This window comes from Chrysemys picta, chromosome 4 (assembly GCF_011386835.1).
Source record: "Chrysemys picta bellii isolate R12L10 chromosome 4, ASM1138683v2, whole genome shotgun sequence".
Taxonomy (NCBI): Eukaryota; Metazoa; Chordata; order Testudines; family Emydidae; genus Chrysemys; species Chrysemys picta.
In genome coordinates, this window is record NC_088794.1 from 57,064,812 (window position 1) to 57,077,474 (window position 12,663).

Genomic DNA, 12,663 nt, shown 5'->3' on the forward strand with positions numbered 1-12,663 from the left:
GCTGCAGCGCCATCTATTGGCCACAGGAGAGCTCGCCCACTTCTGGAGCTGGTTGTTCGGTTAATACGGAGAGTGGTTGGATAATGGAGGGTCGGATAAATGGAGTTCTACTGTATTCCCTTCGCAGCCAGCCAGGGGCAGCTCCAGGCACCAGCGCAGCAAGCGCGTGCCTAGGGCAGCAAGCCACGGGGGGCGGCCTGCTGGTCGATGTGAGGGCGGCAGTCAGGTGGCCTTCGGCGGCATGCCTGCGGGAGGTCCACCGGTCCCGCGGTTTCGGCGGCAATTCGGCGGCAGGTAGGCTGAAGCCGCGGGACCGGCAGATGACCCGCAGAAACGCCGCCGAATCCGCGTGACCGCCACCGGCGGCCGCCTGACTGCCGTGCTTGGGGCGGCAAAAAACACAGAGCCGTCCCTGCAGCCAGCCAAGCATTTCTTCTTCTGTATCTCTGATTTTTAAGAGTAGGTTGGACAAACACCTGTCAGGGATGGGCTAGATAATACTTAGTCCTGTCATGAGTGCAGGCGACTCGACTAGATGACCTCTCGAGGTCCCTTCCAGTCCTGTGATTCTATGAGATTTACCATATTGCTATGGGTATTGCCTCTCGTGGACATATTCCCAGCGTGTAGTGGGTGCTTACCTGCTGCTGCTACCATCAGCTGTCGTTCCTATCGTGCCAGGTCTGAAGCAGAGTTCTTTCCCAGCTGAGTCTAATGGAGGTTGCCGGGCTGTGTTCTGGGGCGCTAACCACTGTACCGGAGGGTGATTTTGGTAGCGTGTACGTAAATACTGAATTAGATGTTGATGCTGCAGATTTTCCCACAGAGGAGACAGTTCTCACGTCTTTGTTTGGAGTCATCCCTAGAGCCCCCTTCCTCAGTGCTCGCTGCCTTACTCCGAGAGCGATCCATGGGCTCCTTCGGCGGCAGCAGCCTGGCCACCCTGCAAGGTTTGGTTTGCTCATGAGATGGTTGCTCCTTTCCGAGTCTGCCTGGGCCAGAATGACCAGGGGGGCGGCGGCAGCAGCAGGCGTGCAGTGTGTGGCTCCTTGGGCTGGCTGAGTCCCAGGAGAGTGTGAGATGAAGCAGCAAAGAGACTCAGCCGCTGGTTGGAGTAAAAGATCTGATCTGGTTTCGTTCAGAACCCGTTTCCATGTCTGTTCCTACCGAAGCAGCCCCCTGCCCTGCGAACGGTCACCTGGCCTGGCTCCAGCGTGTGGAGACGATGGTGCTCGGATAATGAGCCCAACTTTAGGTTCAGAGTCAAGGCTAAGTTCTCCAGCCAGGGCTAGCTGCTGCATCCCTTGTGCTCCGCTCCCTGGCTTTTCTCACCCATTTCTCTGTCCAGCTGCCCATCAGATTTCATGTAACATTTACATAAAGGAATGTTCCTTGCGGGACCACGAGGCTCTAGTGAGCTGGAGTCAACCTAGGTTCAGTGACTGGTGAATCGGGCTCATCTTTATTTACGTAACTGTAGGAAAAAGCCGGTGTTTGCCCAGCAGCTTTGAACGAGGGCAGAGCGGCCGGGCAGCAGCAGGAACAGGACGTGCAACTTTATCTGGTGCCAACTGTGACGGGTTGGATCACAGAAACCCTCCTGGGAGCTGCCAACTGATGTGCCAAGACTACCTCTGCTCCTGTTTTCCATGCCAGCTCGGGGCCCCAGCACCCTGTCTTGCTGAGCCAGACACTCCCATCTGCTCCAACACAGACCCAGGGTCTGAATTATTTGCCCCAAAGCTGCAGGTTTACCTGAAAACAGCTCACAGAAGTGTGCTGGTCTTTAGCACTCAGATGCCCAACCCCCAATGGGGTCTAAACCCAAATAAATCCATTTTACTCTGTATAAAGCGAATGCAGGGTAAACTCATAAATTGTTCGCCCTCTATAACACTGATAGAGAGATATGCACAGTTGTTTGCTCCCCCAGGTATTAATACATACTCTGAGTTAATTAATAAGTAAAAAGTGATTTTATTAAATACAGAAAGTAGGATTTAAGTGGTTCCAAGTAGTAACAGAACAAAGTAAGTCACCAAGCAAAATAAAATAAAATGCGCAAATCTATGTCTAATCAAACTGAATACAGATAATCTCACCCTCAGAGATGCTTCAGTAAGTTTTTTCCTCAGACTGGACACCTTCCAGGCCTGGGCACAATTCTTTCCCCTGGTACAGCTCTTGTTCCAGCTCAGGTGATAGCTAGGGGATTCCTCATGATGGCTCTCTCCTCTCTTCCACCCCCTTATATAACTTTTGCATAAGGCGGGAATCCTTTTGTCCCTCTCTGAGTTCCCACCCCCTCCTTCTCAAGGGAAAGACACCAGGTTAAAGATGGATTCCAGTTCAAGTGACATGATCACATGTCACTGCAAGACTTCATTACCCACTTGCCAGCACACAGGTATACAGGAAGACTTACAGGTAAAACACAGCCATTTGCGGACAATGGTCCTAGTTAATGGGAGTCATCAAGATGCCAAACCACCATTAATGGCCCACACTTTGCATAATTACAATAGGCCCTCAGAGCTATATTTCATATTTCTAGTTTCAGATACAAGAGTGGTACATTTATACAAATCGGATGATCACACTCGGTAGACAATAAGCTTTGTAATGATACCTTACAAGAGACCTTTTGCACGAAGCATATCTCAGTTACATTATATTCACTTATTCAATGTTTATAAAACCATACAGACTGCACAACGTCACACCACCGCCCAGGCCGGTGCTGGGAGGCCACCTGTGAGATTCAGCTCCCTGCCCAGTCCAAGGCTCCAGCCCTGCCCTGTGATGCTGAGCCAGGGCAGCAGGCAGGAAGGCCGAGTGCTGTAGACAACAGGCTGCCGAGCTGGGCCCCATCCCTCAGCAGGCTGGGATAGGGCTGGCCCTGCCCATGCCCTACTGTCCAACCTTGTTCCTAGCCCATCCCAGTGGGCCCTGGGGGCTGGCCCCAGCCTCCATGACTCAATGTACCCGCCGCTGGGGCTCCCCTACATTCCAGATTCAGCAACTGCCCTGGAATTCAGCAGCCGTTCGCCTCTCCTGCGCTCCACCCCAGGCCTCCTGGCTCTCCCCTCGGGCTGCCCTCCATCCGCCCTCTGCTCCGGGCCAGTCACCCGCTTGTCGCCATCCTCCCCCCAGCCCTTCGGCCAAGCCTACACAGTGTAGTTAGCGCCTAACAATTCTCCTTCCTCACTCAGCTCCTCCATCACCTGGCTCTTTCTCTGCACCTCCTCCTGTGGCGTTCTGCTGCTGAAGGGCCTAGACCAGCAGAGGGGCATCCAGAGGACGGGTTGAGGCCTGAGGAGCCAAGTTCTCCCCAGCAGCGCGGCAGGGTGCCCGGCTCCCCCGCGGCACAGCTCCCGTTAGGGCTAACCCTGCAGAGACATGTTGGCAGCTGGGAGAGAGAAAAGCTGTTTGCTTTGCTGCTCTGCCAGCAGCTCAATTTCCTGGGAGGATGAAAGCCCTCAGCCAGCTCCCACGCCCAGTGCAGGCTGGTGAGACCCAGACAGTGCTAGGGGCTGGCGGGGAGGGGAGCGGGGACAAGGAAGGGGAGAGAAAGGGAGCGAATGAAGGGAGGGGTGGAAGGGCAGAGGGGGGAGGTGAGGCAAGCAGAGTTCTGTGGGGGGGACAGAGAAGGGGGGAAGGGCGGGGTTGGGGTTCCCGGGAATGATGTGCAGACAAAAGCTCCACCCAGGAATCTGCTGCTGCTGCCTAGCCAATAGCTGGGAGATCCGCTGTGCAGGGGTGGGGTGTGCAGTGGCAAGGGGCAATTCAGCAGGATGGGGTGTGCAGTGGGCAGAGGGGGGGCTGTGCAGTGAGATGGGGTGTAGCAGACAAGGGGGCTGTGGAACGGTAGAGGGGGCTGTGCAGTGAGATGGGGTGTAGGAGGCAGGAGGGGCTGTGCAGTGAGATGGGGTGTAATGGGCAGGGGGCTGTGCAGTGAGATGGGGTGTAGTAGGTGGTGGGGTCTGCCGTGAGCTGGGGTGTAGCGGGTGGGAGGAGCTGTGCAGTGGGCAGAGGGGGGCTGTGCAGTGAGGGGATGTAGCAAGCAGGAGAGGCTGTGCAGTGGAAGAGGGGGCTGTGCAGTGAGATGGGGTGTAGCAGGCGGGGGGATGTGCAGTGAGGGGATGTAGCAGGCAGGAGAGGCTGTGCAGTGGCAGAGGGGGCTGTGCAGTGAGGGGGTGTAGCAGGCGGGGGGGGAGGCTCTGCAGGCGGGGGAAGACTGCCAAGCACATACCCCTGGTAACAGGCCCAGCCCGCACGCCCCTTCCTGTGGTGGCTGTGGCCGAGGCTGTGTGTCCCGTGCTCCGTGTTGCACACCTGGGACATGGGGCAGGGACTGGGGCTGCTGACTGATCCCTGGCTTCTCTGGTTCCCTTTCCCAGGAGGCTCTCTCCAAGATTCCCCTGGGATCTATCCCTGGTGCAGGAGCAGGGAGGTGCTCCTGGGGCGAGATCTTTGCCTGGGGAGGACCCTGCTGCCTGTCTCTGTCGGCCTCTTGTGAGATTCCATGCTCCCATCCCGGGCCGGTGCAAGAAGCGATCGGGTTTTATTTGGTTTGGTTGGAACAAAGTCGCCTGGGCTGCAGTGGCCTTAGCTGGCTCGCTGCTCCCATTCGCCACCAAAGCACCCTGGCGGGCACAGCCTGGCACTTGTTCCTGAGGCCCTCTGGGCCCATCTCCCCAACCCCGTGGCCCCTGGCTGTGGGGAGGGCTTGGCTCTGGGACATGCCCCTTCCCTCCCAGCTTTTCTCCCCTGCCCGGGGAGCTGGGGGTATGGCAGGGTGAGGAGGAAGGACATAGTGGTGCCATCTGCTGGGATCCCAGGGCATGCTCTGATTGCCCCTGACCCGATCACAGCAGAGTGGCCTTTGCCTGGCAGACGAGCCCAGCTCCCGGGTCTGTGGGGCCATGCTGGGCTCTCTGCGTGGGTGCCCCAGGGCTCACCTCCCTGTCCTTGGCCTTAACCAGGTGTGACAGAATACAATGGCTGTGTTCACTTTGTACTAATGTCCGTGCAAGGGACGCCTTGTGGTGGGTCAGTTCACAACTCATAATTTGCTGATCAATAATCCGATGGCAATGTGCACGGAGCGGTGTGACCTGTGACCTGCTAAACACAAGCTGAGCTCACGGCTAGAAGCATGTTGTCCAGAGAAGTCTGGGGAGTGGTTGAACCAGTTCCTCGGAAACAAAGAGCGAGCTGACGCCTCAGCCAGGTGTAAACAAGACCGATGGATCGCTACCTACTAAGTGGCCATTCTTTGGCAGGGGCAAAAAATCGACATCTTAGCAAAGAACCGGCATGAAGTTCCCACCCATACAGCCTGCCTGGCGCCTCGCTCCCAGCGGGAAATGCTTCTCAAAGGGGGACAGGACTATGAAAGGAAGGGGCAGATCCCCCTCAGGCACCCCTCTCTCTTTCCCTGCCCATTGCATTCACTGCACCTGAAGCGACGAAGGTAGCATTTGTTGGATCTGGAGGAGGGGTCCCGCCCTGAAGAGGTTGGTCAGTCAGACTGCGGAAAGCACGTGGTGAGAAAACTTGGTTTTGAATCTAAAAGACTGTTAAGTTGGGCACCAGAAGCGTTTTATCTTTATTTTTCTTGTAACTGTGTCTGATTTTTCTGCCTCATTGCTTGTACTCATTTAGAATCTCTCTTTGTACGTAATACACTTGTTTGATCTAATCCAGCATGTTCCAGTCGTGTCTGGGTAACTCCATTTGGGGTAACAACTCGGGTGCATATTCTTCCCTTAAAGGAATAACGGACTTAGTATATTAGTACTGCCCAGCCAGGAGGGGGTTGGGCACTACAGAACATGCATTTCCTGTGAGAGCCCAGGTGTGGCTGGCTGCCTGCAGCACACGCAGACATGGCTGGGAGTGATTTCCACGCTGAAGGCTCCCTGTTGGAGGCAACAGGAGCAATACAGTGGAAAGGGCACCCCAGGGTGCAGGGCAGGGGTGACTCATTGGTCTGGCTGGCACCCTGGCATGTCACACCCCAATGGCTGGTTTTGCAAGGGTCGGGGAATGTGACTGAGCCTGCTGCCCTATTGCTTGGGGGAGGGGAGAGACCGCAGGGCTTGGGTTCTGTGCCCACATCAGCTGGACCCTCTGGGAGGAGCAGGGGCCTTGTGGGATGTGGCTGGGTTGGGAGTTGGCTGCAGCCGGGCTGGGGTTGGGAGCTGGCTGCGGCTGGGCTGGTCTGGGTTGGGAGCTGGCTGAGGCTGGGCTGGGGTTGGGAGCTGGCTGAGGCTGGGCTGGGGTTGGGAGCTGGCTGCGGCTGGGCTGGGGTTGGGAGCTGGCTGAGGCTGGGCTGGGGTTGGGAGCTGGCTGCGGCTGGGCTGGGTTGGGAACTGGCTGCGGCTGGGCTGGGTTGGGAGCTGGCTGCGGCTGGGCTGGGTTGGGAGCTGGCTGCGGCTGGGCTGGGTTGGGAGCTGGCTGTGGCTGGGCTGGGGTTGGGAGCTGGCTGAGGCTGGGCTGGGGTTGGGAGCTCGCTGAGGCTGGGCTGGGTTGGGAGCTGGCTGCGGCTGGCTGGGGTTGGGAGCTGGCTGCGGCTGGGCTGGGTTGGGAGCTGGCTGGGGTTGGGAGCTGGCTGCGGCTGGGCTGGGTTGGGAGCTGGCTGCGGCTGGGCTGGGGTTGGGAGCTGGCTGAGGCTGGGCTGGGGTTGGGAGCTCGCTGCGGCTGGGCTGGGTTGGGAGCTGGCTGCGGCTGGGCTGGTGTTGGGAGCTCGCTGAGGCTGGGCTGGGTTGGGAGCTGACTGCGGCTGGCTGGGGTTGGGAGCTGGCTGCGGCTGGGCTGGGTTGGGAGCTGGCTGAGGCTGGGCTGGGGTTGGGAGCTGGCTGAGGCTGGGCTGGGTTGGGAGCTGGCTGCGGCTGGCTGGGGTTGGGAGCTGGCTGCGACTGGGCTGGGTTGGGAGCTGGCTGAGGCTTGGATGGGTTGGGAGCTGGCTGCGGCTGGCTGGGGTTGGGAGCTCGCTGAGGCTGGGCTGGGTTGGGAGCTGGCTGCGGCTGGCTGGGGTTGGGAGCTGGCTGCGGCTGGGCTGGGTTGGGAGCTGGCTGAGGCTGGGCTGGGTTGGGAGCTGGCTGCGGCTGGCTGGGGTTGGGAGCTGGCTGCGACTGGGCTGGGTTGGGAGCTGGCTGAGGCTGGGATGGGTTGGGAGCTGGCTGCGGCTGGCTGGGGTTGGGAGCTGGCTGCGGCTGGGCTGGGTTGGGAGCTGGCTGCGGCCGGGCTGGGTCGGGAGCTGGCTGCGGCCGGGCTGGGTCGGGAGCTGGCTGAGGCCGGGCTGGGTTGGGAGATGGCTGCGGCTGGCTGGGGTTGGGAGCTGGCTGCGTCTGGGCTGGGGTTGGGAGCTGGCTGTGGCTGGGCTGGGGTTGGGAGCTGGCTGTGGCTGGGCTGGGTCGGGAGCTGGCTGAGGCTGGGCTGGGGTTGGGAACTGGCTGCGGCTGGGCTGGGTTGGGAGCTGGCTGCGGCCGGGCTGGGGTTGGGAGCTGGCTGAGGCTGGGCTGGGTTGGGAGCTGGCTGGGGTTGGGCTGGGGTTGGGAGCTGGCTGCGGCTGGGCTGGGTTGGGAGCTGGCTGCGGCTGGCTGGGGTTGGGAGCTGGCTGCGGCTGGCTGGGGTTGGGAGCTGGCTGCGGCTGGGCTGGGTTGGGAGCTGGCTGCGGCTGGCTGGGGTTGGGAACTGGCTGCGGCCGGGCTGGGTTGGGAGCTGGCTGCGGCTGGCTGGGGTTGGGAGCTGGCTGGGGTTGGGCTGGGGTTGGGAGCTGGCTGAGGCTGGGCTGGGTTGGGAGCTGGCTGCGGCTGGGCTGGGGTTGGGAGCTGGCTGCGGCTGGGCTGGGGTTGGGAGCTGGCTGCGGCTGGGCTGGGTTGGGAGCTGGCTGCGGCTGGGCTGGGGTTGGGAGCTGGCTGAGGCCGGGCTGGGGTTGGGAGCTGGCTGCGGCTGGCTGGGGTTGGGAGCTGGCTGCGGCCGGGCTGGGGTTGGGAACTGGCTGCGGCCGGGCTGGGTCGGGAGCTGGCTGCGGCCGGGCTGGGTCGGGAGCTGGCTGCGGCTGGCTGGGGTTGGGAGCTGGCTGCGGCTGGGCTGGGGTTGGGAGCTGGCTGCGGCTGGCTGGGGTTGGGAGCTGGCTGCGGCTGGGCTGGGTTGGGAGCTCGCTGAGGCTGGGCTGGGTTGGGAGCTGGCTGCGGCTGGGCTGGGGTTGGGAGCTGGCTGCGGCTGGGCTGGGTTGGGAGCTGGCTGCGGCTGGGCTGGGTTGGGAGATGGCTGCGGCCGGGCTGGGGTTGGGAGCTGGCTGCGGCTGGCTGGGGTTGGGAGCTGGCTGAGGCTGGGCTGGGTTGGGAGCTGGCTGGGGTTGGGCTGGGGTTGGGAGCTGGCTGCGGCCGGGCTGGGGTTGGGAGCTGGCTGCGGCTGGGCTGGGGTTGGGAGCTGGCTGCGGCTGGGCTGGGTTGGGAGCTGGCTGCGGCTGGGCTGGGTTGGGAGCTGGCTGGGGTTGGGCTGGGGTTGGGAGCTGGCTGAGGCCGGGCTGGGGTTGGGAGCTGGCTGCGGCTGGGCTGGGTTGGGAGCTGGCTGAGGCTGGGCTGGGGTTGGGAGCTGGCTGCGGCTGGGCTGGGTCGGGAGCTGGCTGAGGCTGGGCTGGGTCGGGAGCTGGCTGCGGCTGGGCTGGGTCGGGAGCTGGCTGCGGCTGGCTGGGGTTGGGAGCTGGCTGCGGCTGGGCTGGGTTGGGAGCTGGCTGGGGTTGGGCTGGGGTTGGGAGCTGGCTGCGGCTGGGCTGGGTTGGGAGCTGGCTGGGGTTGGGCTGGGTCGGGAGCTGGCTGCGGCTGGGCTGGGTCGGGAGCTGGCTGAGGCTGGGCTGGGTCGGGAGCTGGCTGCGGCTGGGCTGGGTCGGGAGCTGGCTGCGGCTGGCTGGGGTTGGGAGCTGGCTGCGGCTGGGCTGGGTTGGGAGCTGGCTGCAGCTGGCTGGGGTTGGGAGCTGGCTGCGGCTGGGCTGGGTTGGGAGCTGGCTGAGGCTGGCTGGGGTTTTCACCTTCTTGTACCTCCCTGGGGACCTGGGCCGGAGTTAAAGCGCAGACCCAGAGCTGAGAGGCTGCGCTCAAAGCCCCAGCCGCTGGGCCTTGCTGACCCCCCCAGGAAGCGCAGGGAACTGTCCCCAAGGGCAGGACGAGCCCTGGGCGCTTTAACACAGGCTTACAAATAGAACAAGCTCCTGCGCTGTGAGAGCGAGAGGCCAATGGGGGCCGGGCTCAGCCCACTGGGCAGAGCTGGGCAGGGCTCCCCGACACCACAGCACAGAGCAACGGGCTCTGACACCCACTTGGGCTTCCATGAACATGGGGAGAGAGGAGAGCCTGATGTGGGGTGCACAGGCAACTGCGTGCGAGACCTCTGGGAGTTCAGGCAAGCTGCAGAAGAGCATTCAGCCCAAGGATGGCTCCACAGAGGCTGCCAGGGTCCCGGGAGGGAGGGATCCATTCCTGGCATTACAGAGCAGCCCCACTGCTTGCAATCCAGCAGCTCCCTCCTCGCTATGGGGAATGGCGGGGCCCACTACAGCAGGGGCCTGGTAGGCGAGACAGCCCAGGGAAAGGCAACAGAGAGCAGGGGCGGCTCAGAACAGTCTGCGAGAGCCAAGAGCTGCTTCCTGTCTGGCTTTGAAGAGTGAATGAGTCACCGGGCAAAGGAAAATCAAATCCCCTTCCAGCGGGGAGGGTTCGCTGGTGTTTGGACAGTGCTTTAAGCATGAGAGCTTCCAGCTAGATGCCAGGTACTGGTCAGACTTACAACATAGTCCATGTTCTAAGGGCTTTGCCCTCAGTGCGTTCCCAGTGCACCTGTCACATTGCTGGTTAGCTGTGCCTGCATTTCCCTGCACCCAACTGCGGGGGGCTGCCCATAGGGTCGTGGCTCTACATTGGCTCGGCCATCGTTGCATGTGAAAATGTAGCCCCCGCTAGCCGCTCTTGCCACCCTACTGTCCTTGTTTTCAGATGGGGAAACTGAGGCACGGACAGGTGAAGGGCCTCATTTTCAAACCGCCTCACCGTTATGTGGGCAAATAGACGCACGCAATTGTGAGTCTAATTTGCACCCACTGGGGAACGTACCTAGGGACTCGGGCAGGAGTGTAGGCAGGGCGGCTAGCCCTGTCCACCCCCTTACACTGCCCCGGCTCCAGTGTTAGTTCAGCACGCTAATGCACTGAGAGCTAGTGCAGGCACGTCCGTCTGAGCTGGGAACGCCACCTCCAGTGCCAGTGGAGACACCAGTACTACCACACTGCCTGAAAACCACAGGCACTCACACTGGGTGGCTCAGTTGGGGTGAAATCGAGAAGGCTCCCCCAGGGGTCTGTTCTGGGCCCGGCTGGCAGGATTGAGAGACCGGGGAAGAGAATGTTGCCTTCTGCCCTGAAAACTGGTTCTTGGCTGAGGTCCCCAAGCATGGCCATGCGTCTGTCTGCCTGTCACCCTGCCAATGGCTCAGCCTACAGGGGGAGTCCCTGGAACGGGCCTTTTTTGACCGTGATTCTGGAGCTGCGCAGGCTCCGGCTGCCCCTCAGAAGAGGCTGCAGGTTGGTTCATGTCCCTGGGGAGGTCTATGTGAAATCCCGCCCAGCGAATGGGTGCAGTAGTATGCTATGCTACACAGGTTCCAACCCGCCTTCATGCCCTTGGTACCTGAGCACCTTGCAGTCGGGCATTAAGCAACAGCACTAAGATGTTTGACTAGAAGGAGAATGTCACGGTAGGCAATAAAAAGGCTTGCGTAACAGCTACCCTGCCCCGCTGTAAACACCAACCTAGCTAAGCGCCATACATGGCCTTAGCGGAACATCATCTTACACTTCTCTGGCACGTCTCTTATCTCTGATCAGACCCCGCTGGCAGGCAGCTTCGGCGCATCTCATCTCCAGTATCCTGCGTCATCTTCCACCTGGGGCTATGCAGGGTACAGCCACCCAGCAAGCACAGGCCTGCTGCAGCAAGGCTCAGAGCCGGGATCAAACGGCAGTGTAGACTGTTGGGCTTTGCCTGGAGCCCGGGCCCTGAAACCCTTCCCGCTCACCAGGTGTCTGCGTCTAGCCGGCTACACTACTATTTTTAGCCCCACCAGTGTGAATCAGGTGAGCCAGGCTTGGAGACTCACTTCTGTGGGGCTTTTTTGCTGTGTAGACAAACTCAGTTATAAGAGCTGCTCCCTTTGATCTCACCCACCTGTTCCCTGGCCACTTTCACAGCTTCTCTCTAATGGACCTTTGGGCCAGAGCCTCTGTGACGTTATTGACATAAACTGGGACCATATAGATCATTGTTGCAACCAAGGTCCTGTAGTGGCACCCAAATCTTGTATAAAGGGGGTCAAATGGGGTGTCTAGGACAAGGTTATGGTTTACTGGTTATGATTATGCTGTCTATATGTGTGTATCAGTTTTGTAGTCGAAGTTATGAATATTGGCTCTATACTGTCTGTATGGCAAACTTATGCTATGCTTCTGGGTGACATCCCAGACAAGCTGAGATTAGCTCTGCCTAGCCTGCTTGATGGCCCATTAAGGACCATCAGCTATACAATGGACCCATTGAGAGAAGGCCAAAGTATGCAGGGACTGGCCCATGTGACTCCAGACTCCATTTTGCTGTAATTTTCCACAGTAAGAACAAAGAGGTGTTCTTACACCTGGAAAAGACTATATAAGGCTGATGCCTGATCTCCATCTTGTCTTCAATCCTGCTTCTTACCTCTGGAGGAACTTTGCTACAAACTGAAGCTCTGAACAAAGGACTGAGGACCCATCCCAGCTGGGGATGTATTCCAGAGACTTGATTTGAGCCTGCAGTTTATTCCATCGCTGCTGCAAGCCTGAACCAAGAACTTTGCCATTACTGTATGTAATTGATTCCATTTAACCAATTCTAACTCTCATCTCTATCTTTTTCCTTTTATGAATAAACCTTTAGATTTTAGATTCTAAAGGATTGGCAGTAGCGTGATTTGTGGGTAAGGTCTGACTTGTATATTGACCTGGGTCTGGGGCTTGGTCCTTTGGGATCAGGAGAACCTTTTTCTTTTACTGGGGTATTGGTTTTTATAACCATTTGTCCCCATAACGTGTGGCACTGGTGGTAATACTGGGAAACTGGAGTGTCTAAGGAGATTGCTTGTGAGACTTGCGGTTAGCCAGTGGGATGAGACCGAAGTCTTAGTCTGGCTGGTTTGGTTTGCCTTGGAGGTGGAAAAACCCCAGCCTTGGGCTGTAACTGCCCTATTTTAGCAATTTGTCCTGAGTTGGCGCTCTCAGTTGGGTTCCGCCAGAACCGCATTGTCACAGCCTCCAAAGGTATTTGCACTCCTAATGGCCATGGAACCAATGGGAGTTAGGCACCTAAATACCATGGAGGATCTGGGCTTTTGTTCTAGTGATCACAAGTTAATCTGAATTTGGCCGTCTGTCTGCCTTCCTTCGGCGTTTAAAGGGACAGGACGCCTTCTCATGGTGGGCATTTGTCTGAACACTGATGAGTTACTGATAGATTAGCATTTAGCACAGGGTACGGGGAGGACTCCCAGTGCCTTTAGAGGACGGGATGAGACATCTGTCTCACCAGGAAAATGTGAGAGAGAAACTATAAAGGGAGATTCAGTGCAGAG

At 59.2% G+C, this 12,663-nt stretch overlaps 1 protein-coding gene across 1 annotated transcript in view; it reads left to right on the forward strand.

Annotated features, from left to right (window-relative positions):
• The first annotated feature begins 5,529 nt into the window (after positions 1-5,529).
• Positions 5,530-12,663, forward strand: part of LOC101936161 (alpha-1,6-mannosyl-glycoprotein 4-beta-N-acetylglucosaminyltransferase-like) — a 48,015-nt gene continuing 40,881 nt past the window's right edge. The window contains exon 1 of the mRNA XM_065595010.1: positions 5,530-5,549. The gene's annotated coding sequence lies outside the window, so the exon portion shown is untranslated. The remainder of the gene's footprint in view (positions 5,550-12,663) is intronic.